Raw genomic sequence first — 7,259 nt, forward strand, 5'->3', positions numbered from 1 at the left:
CATATGTATCGAACAATACAACATTTGTAATTTATTTTATCAACTTTCCTTCTGACGATGCTGTCTGTGTTGAGCGCTCAGTGAATCTGCGTTCGACTACTCCGCCTAGGCTGCACTGTCGAGCGCAGATCCACTGAGCGCTCAACACAGACAGCATAGTCAGGAGGAAGAGCGCGGGGCAAGCTAGCGAGACAGAAGTTAAGCTCTCCTTGCAAGATGGACCTCCCCCACCCTCATTCAGATCTGGCGTTTGGAATTATTTTGGTTTTCATGTGACGTATGACCCTGAAGGTAAGCGAGTCATGGACTAAAGTAAAACAGTATGTTGGATGTGCCATGCAATGCTTAATTACATTGGTGTGAACTAGTGTGTTAGCGCAGTTAGCTCGTTAACGTGTTGGCCGTCTAGCCCCATGCACTGGGCGATCGGCTGTAGCTCGTTAACGGAGATTTGCTGTGTTGTGGCGTTAAGGTCATTTCAACGAGATTAACCTGAAAGCACTAGTGGGAACACAACGAATATGACTGCACATTTACGCCGACATCATCCTAGTGCAAAGACAAAAACAACAAGCATGCTACTAACTTTAGCCGAGTCATTTAGACAGCTGTTAGCACATGATTCTCCTTATGCTGCTGAGAATATAGCCCAGAAGAAGCGGATAGTATAGCTTTTATTTTGGAAAGAGCCATTTCTCTGTAATAAACTCTCTTTTCCAAAGATGAGTGATTCCTCAATCAGATACAGGGCTTGCAAAATCGCTAGCCCGACGTCCCGGAGCTATCTTTCCAGTCGGGCTACAAAAATCTCTCTGCCCTGCCCGTCGGGCTATTGTAGGAAAAATATATGTCAATGCTTTTGCATTCTTTCAGAAATGTAGCTGGGTAATTATGTCATTGGCATCGGTGAGCCACTGTCAATATGTGACATATTGAAATCGCGTTTGAATTTGCGCTTGTTTTTTTGCTTTCACTTTGCAATGACAGCACTGATCTGTGAGTGATGATAATTTGCGCACCAATTCCTCTGACATCGTCTTATTAATCGTTAGCTTACTATGCAAACATGACAAGTGAAATCTCCCGCAGCAAGCTTAAACATGTGAGAGGTTGATCGCGCAGAGAATCGCTGAGCTTATGTGAGTCCGTGTGTAAAAGTAGCAGTATATATATTTTAGTTCTGCTGAGCCAAATAAGACAGGTCAGGGTGAAGAAGTGACAGCCAAAGAAAAGCTTACCACAAAACGGAGAAGTTATGACAAATGAGACTATAAGGCAAAAAGAAAGTGCAGCTTTATGGTTTCATGGACAAAAGAATTTCTGTGGCTGCAATATGACGAGCTAAATAACCAGGGGTGCACATAAGTGGTCCGCAGGTGCGCATTCGCTGTCAAAATAAAAAACGCGCACAAGGGTTAGGGTTAAATTTAAAAACTGTACTTTTGAGTTAAAATATATATTTATAATTTTAATAAATGACAAATTAAAAAGGCATGAACATTTTTTGTATCGAAAAAATATCGAACCGTGACACCAAAGTATCGAACCGAACCGAACCGTGAAATATATATATAATATATATATACACACACACACACACACACACACGTGCGTATGGCAAGGTTAAATTAATATCAGTATTATAGAATATTTTACAATTTTAATTAATTAATATTATAAGTGTAATTATAAAACTGAATATTCTGTGTGGCTGTCGGTGTAAATATAGTTGTCTGTCTCTCTGTGTTATAGGCTTGTGACCTGTTCAGGATGTACTGGGTCTATTGCTCTATCACAGCTAGAATATGTTCCCCCATGACCCTGAATTGGATTAGTGGTAAATGGACTGATTCTTATATAGTGCTTTTCTACTCTCCCAGAGTACTCAAAGCACTCTATACAACATGCTTCATTCACCCATTCACACCCACTTCTAAACTCAAGTGCAACCTAAACTACATTCATACACATTCATACTCCGATGAATGCATCAGAGGGCAACTCGGGGTTAGTATCTTGCCCAAGGATATTTGGCATGCAGACTGGGGAAACCAAGGATCGAACCACCAGCCTTCCGATCAGTAGCTGATCTGCTCTACCACCTGAGCCACAGCCACCCCTGGAAACGAACAGATGAATAATCAAATTTTGAGTTTTGTTCTGTTTTGATAGTACTAACGCATGGTTATTTTGTGCACACGTGTGTGGTCTGAGTTTGGTCTCTACTAGAGATGGCACGATACCACTTTTTTATGTCCGATACCGATACCGATATCATAAATTTGGATATCTGCCGATACCGATATGAATCCGATATAGTGTTTTTTAATCAACAAAACTGTTTTTTAAAATATCTTGCTGCATTTTGCAAGTCTGCAAGTTCATACTCAAGTTTAAAACAACAACTACACTAAAGCTATTCTGTTATACCTGTATACAAAAAAAATATTTCATAGTTCAGCAATACTGATCAATCTAATAAACTTAGACCTACACCATCCTCCCTATTCTGGTATTTTAAAGAGTACTTAGCGTAAATATTAAGCAACCTAACTAATAGGGTTCCAACTCCCAGCAACAACAAAAATAAATAAATAAAAAATAGGGAACCACCCCTCACGCTCCACCTCATGATGCTTAATCAACGTAATCAACCTTAATTTGATGCAGTGTGAAAAAAAATGCACAGAAATCAATTATTTTTCAAGAAATATTAAATAGATTCAACATCTTTCTTCAACAAAATTGCAGACTGCACAGATGGTACCTTCCCAAAGGAAAATGTACTATAGCTTACTAGGGTATATATATTAGACTTAATAGTCACTATATACAGTAATTGACTTCTATTCATTTTACATCAAATTAAAACTTTGGGTGTCAGATAATTATTTATTAAAAGCTCGACATTTTAAATGAGAATAAGAAAGAAAAGTATGTCTTTGTGCCCCCTTTTCCCAGTTAATGCCCTATCGGCCCCCCAGGCTAAACTTTGCTAGATCCGCCCCTGCACAGTTACCAGCCGTCAGCTACGTAGAAAAAGATCCTGGTGTAGAAAGTAATATTAAATAAATTGTAACAACAGCTTATCAAGCTTAAACGTGCTGCTGTTGTTCAGCCGCTGGTTTGCTCTTTCTGGCGCAAAGTGGACCAAAAACAAACAAGAGAGACTCACAACAGAAAAGCCGATCAGCTGATCATTAGCAGTTTCAAGATTGAAGTAGCAGCCGGAGAGCGAGAGGCAGTCGCTCGTTAAGCTTAACGTGGGAATGCTTTACAAACATTCAGAGATGGACTTACACACTTTCTTTACTTCTCTCGGGGATAACTTTGTCGGAGATGAAATGCCAGGTTGCTAGCGAAGCTCCAAATGCTATCCAGACCACCGACAGGTCCCGCATGCCACAGCTGCTCTATCACGTGATGCATACTGCTCCGACGTTCTGAGGCGAGTTACGGCGTGTTGCAAGTTTTGTGAGGTGCTTTCGTGATATTTAATGGATTGGATTACATTTTTTATTTTTCTCCGATATCCGATCCAGTAATTTAGGTCAGTATCGGACCGATACCGATACGTAATATCGGATCGGTCCATCTCTAGTCTCTACTGACCCAACTCATGCTCTTGCTTCTGTATGAGTCTCTTACCACACACATCAATGAACTTGTACGCTGAAGACATACTGTAGTTTCTCTGTTTTTCTTTTCAGGCTGAATAGACCTGTACATGTACATGCTGAGGGAGAGCTCTCTCTTTCTCTCTGATGATCTATAGAGTAAATGGTTTAGACGTGCCTTCTCTTGATGTGAGCACCACTCCAGCTCTGCTTGTAATATGTCAGTGTCGACTGCAATACACTGAACCATATGTTGGCTCATGGGTCCTTTACACTGAAGCAAAGACTTTGCCTTGTGACAGTGGCACAGCATTTTCATCATTATACATTATAAGGATCTCCTCTGTCATCACATACAATGGGAGTTGCAGGTAGGGGGTTTCACAAATGGTGAGAGGACAGTGATTTTCTGTGCTGTAGGGTTGAAAGTCCCTGGCTCTTTAGCCCTTTCTTTGAAGTGTCCTATCTCTTACAGAGATGGCATTTTAAGGCTGTGTCCACAGGTACACAGGTATTTTGGGAAAAATGCCTTTTTCTATTAGTTTTGGCCTTTTGTCCACACATAAAAGGTGTTTTGGATCACTGAAAACTGAGTGTTTGAAAAATTCCTACCAGCCTTAAAATTTTGAAGACTCTGTTTCTTGCTTTTAAATGTGTTCAAGGAAAACTTTTTGTCAATATTTTCTTGTGCAACATCAGCGTTGTGCACCTTTTATATCAGTAACACGTCAGACTGTGCACCATGTTTCTGGGGTTCTGTTTGGCCAATTTTTTTCATCACAGATAGTGTTGTATTGCATCACCAGTTGCTTTGGCATGCTCTTGACGACACACACAAACCCCCCCAGAAAAAATAAGGGCAGCACAGTGGTGCAATTGTTTTACAATTTAATTGATGCCCAGTGCCAGTAAATTATGTGTGCCACCAGATGGCGCACCATTGTTGAGAATGTCATGAATCTGTTAATCTAGGCCTGATCTTTTTGTTAACACTATTAGACTGAGAACGTGGATACAAGTGGGGGATAATAGCTTTCTCCGAAAGGTGAATCAGTCTGGGGTGAGGAATTCAGTCCTTCTTGAGGGGTTCAGAGTAGAGCCGTTACTCCTCCACATTGAAAGGAGACAGCTGGACAGCTTCTACTGGGAGGAGGCCCCAGCATAGACCCGGGACACGCTGAAGAGATTACGTCTATCGGGTGACCTGGGAAAGGCTCGATGTTTCCCTGGATAATCTGAAGGAGGTGGCTTGAGGGAGTTCTGGGCTTCCGTGCTGCTTCAGATATGTAGAAGAAAATGGATGGATGATTTATCGTCTTCTTTTAGAATTTAACTTAAGTAGTTTCCATGAATTTTAGAGCAGCGTGCACCATTCATAATGCATGGCACAATGTGCCACACCTTTCAGTAGCAGGGTTTTTTTTTGTTAATTTTTTGTCATATTTTAGTAATACGTGAACGTCTTTTGTAGGAACATGTCTTCATATCATATTTAACATCAGTTTGTTTTAAGTTTGTTTGGAGCACAATGTGTAATGTTGATAAGGCAGGATGCAAGGTGCCGCATATTTCCGCAGCATGATTCATTACTGAAGAATGTGATGAATGGTTTAAAATTTATTTATTAGTCTTATTAGTCTTTGACTTTTACCATTAAACATTTCTGAAATTTAACTTGATATCTGAGTGCTTCTTAGTTTTAGACTAGTTGATTAGTCAAATATTGTTTTTTCCTTGTTTATTCAACTAAAAAATTAGTCGGCAGGAACATCCCTAGTATATACTACTAATGGCTCGAGCAGATTTAATTTTGGTAAAAATTTAGTTAAGGTCACACTAAATGTGAAAATCAGTAAAAACATCATATTACCCACAAGTTTTTATGGATTTTAAAACGTCACAAAATAAACTAAGCCTTGGCGCAGACATGAGTATCTAGGTCGGCTAAGGCTTTGACCTTGACCTTCATTGTTGGAGCCCAAGGTCAAAGTTGACCTTAGAAATTTTTCAAGAAATCATGAAGCGTAATATATCACATGAAATGGCATGGAGAGAGCTGTACAACACACCTTTTTAGTCTTTCAATGTGATCCCCTGTGACATCACTATGACGCTATAACAGGCTGACGCCAGCATGATGTAATAAAAACACCATAAAGCATCAAAGTTTCGACTCCATGAGTGCTTTTATTTGAAAAGTGTTGTAATTAAATTATGCTTCCCAAACAAATACACATGTGCGGCTTGGCACTTTTGCTGTACGTAACAAGTCACGTGACGTGACGCTGCGGCTGTGATTGGTTCGGCTCTGCGCTTCTTAATTTGGATTGGCTGACCTTTTTATTTAAGAGGACAAGAGCGGTGAGGCCTATCGCAATAGTTTAATTTTTCTATCGAGAAAAAGTTATTTCGCAATACATATTGTTATCGTTCTATCGCCCAGCTCTACAATGGCGGCAGCTAGTTAGTTTTAATATTACTCTTATTATTCTTTCTGGGTCACAAAATAAACGTTTAACATATTTTCAGGCGAGAATGTAGCTGTGTAAACCTCAAATATCTGCTCAGTTTATTAAGACACCGCATATTTTCAAAAACGCTCCGATGTTTTCGGAGACGTCTGTTACCCACTAGCTCGATAGCTAGCCGGGGGCTAGGCTCACTAGAGCCCGTGAGAACACCGGACTCCCAGCAAATCATTTTCAAACCCACCGCTGTCTTTCGCTACTCAGGTTAAATATATATGAGTCACTTAGATAACTTCAAAATGTTATTGTTTGGCTTTTTTTTAGTATTTTATTTGTTCCTGAGTAAATCTGTTTGGCTGAGATTAAAGTTATAGTTTTTACACAGCTGAATAAACGTCAAGCAGACAACTGATTATCAGACGTGTGAGATGCTCGAGAATATACTCCGGTGTCCTGTTATATTTTAGATAACAAGGAGTTTATTAAACTTCACCGAAACATTAAAATTTAATGAACTATCATCTTGTCTTTATTTTTAGTTAGCACATACCTTAAACACTTAAAGCTGTAAGCTAATGATAGTTATATAAGAGCAGATGCATGCTGGTGCAATAAGCTGTACGTTTTACATCCAATGGATGATGATCTGATTAGTCAACTAATCGAAAAAATAATCGGTGACTTGTCAACTATCAAAATAATCGTTTGTGGCAGCCCTAGTGATGGACAAAGATCAAGGTTGGAAGTGAGAGTGTGGAATGGCCTGAATAATGTATCCTGCCAACATTGTCGGGGTTTCAAGTCTGTATACATAGTCACACCCAAAGTGTTAGTAGGAATACTTTGGCAGACCTGCATTTACATGCATCTTTGGGTTAAGCACACAAGTACACACATGTTTCCAATTCAGTAGACAGGCAGGAATATAATGCTAAGTGGCAGGAACGGGGTCAGGTTCCCCATAGGTCCGCCTGCACTGGGGTGGGCGATGGGTTTAGAAGTGGCTCCAGGAGTGTGTATTTACATATGGGTTTGCCAAAAAAGAGTGTGTGTTTGAGATTGGGTTGTTTTCACAGAAATGTGGGTGGAAGGAGCGGAACCCACCCTGAGTCACGAACAGAGGGCTGATTGTGCAGCAGAAAGAGTGGGCAGGATGGCCCGAATTGGCTCTGGG

Source organism: Astatotilapia calliptera, chromosome 1 (assembly GCF_964374335.1).
Source record: "Astatotilapia calliptera chromosome 1, fAstCal68.1, whole genome shotgun sequence".
Taxonomy (NCBI): domain Eukaryota; kingdom Metazoa; phylum Chordata; class Actinopteri; order Cichliformes; family Cichlidae; genus Astatotilapia; species Astatotilapia calliptera.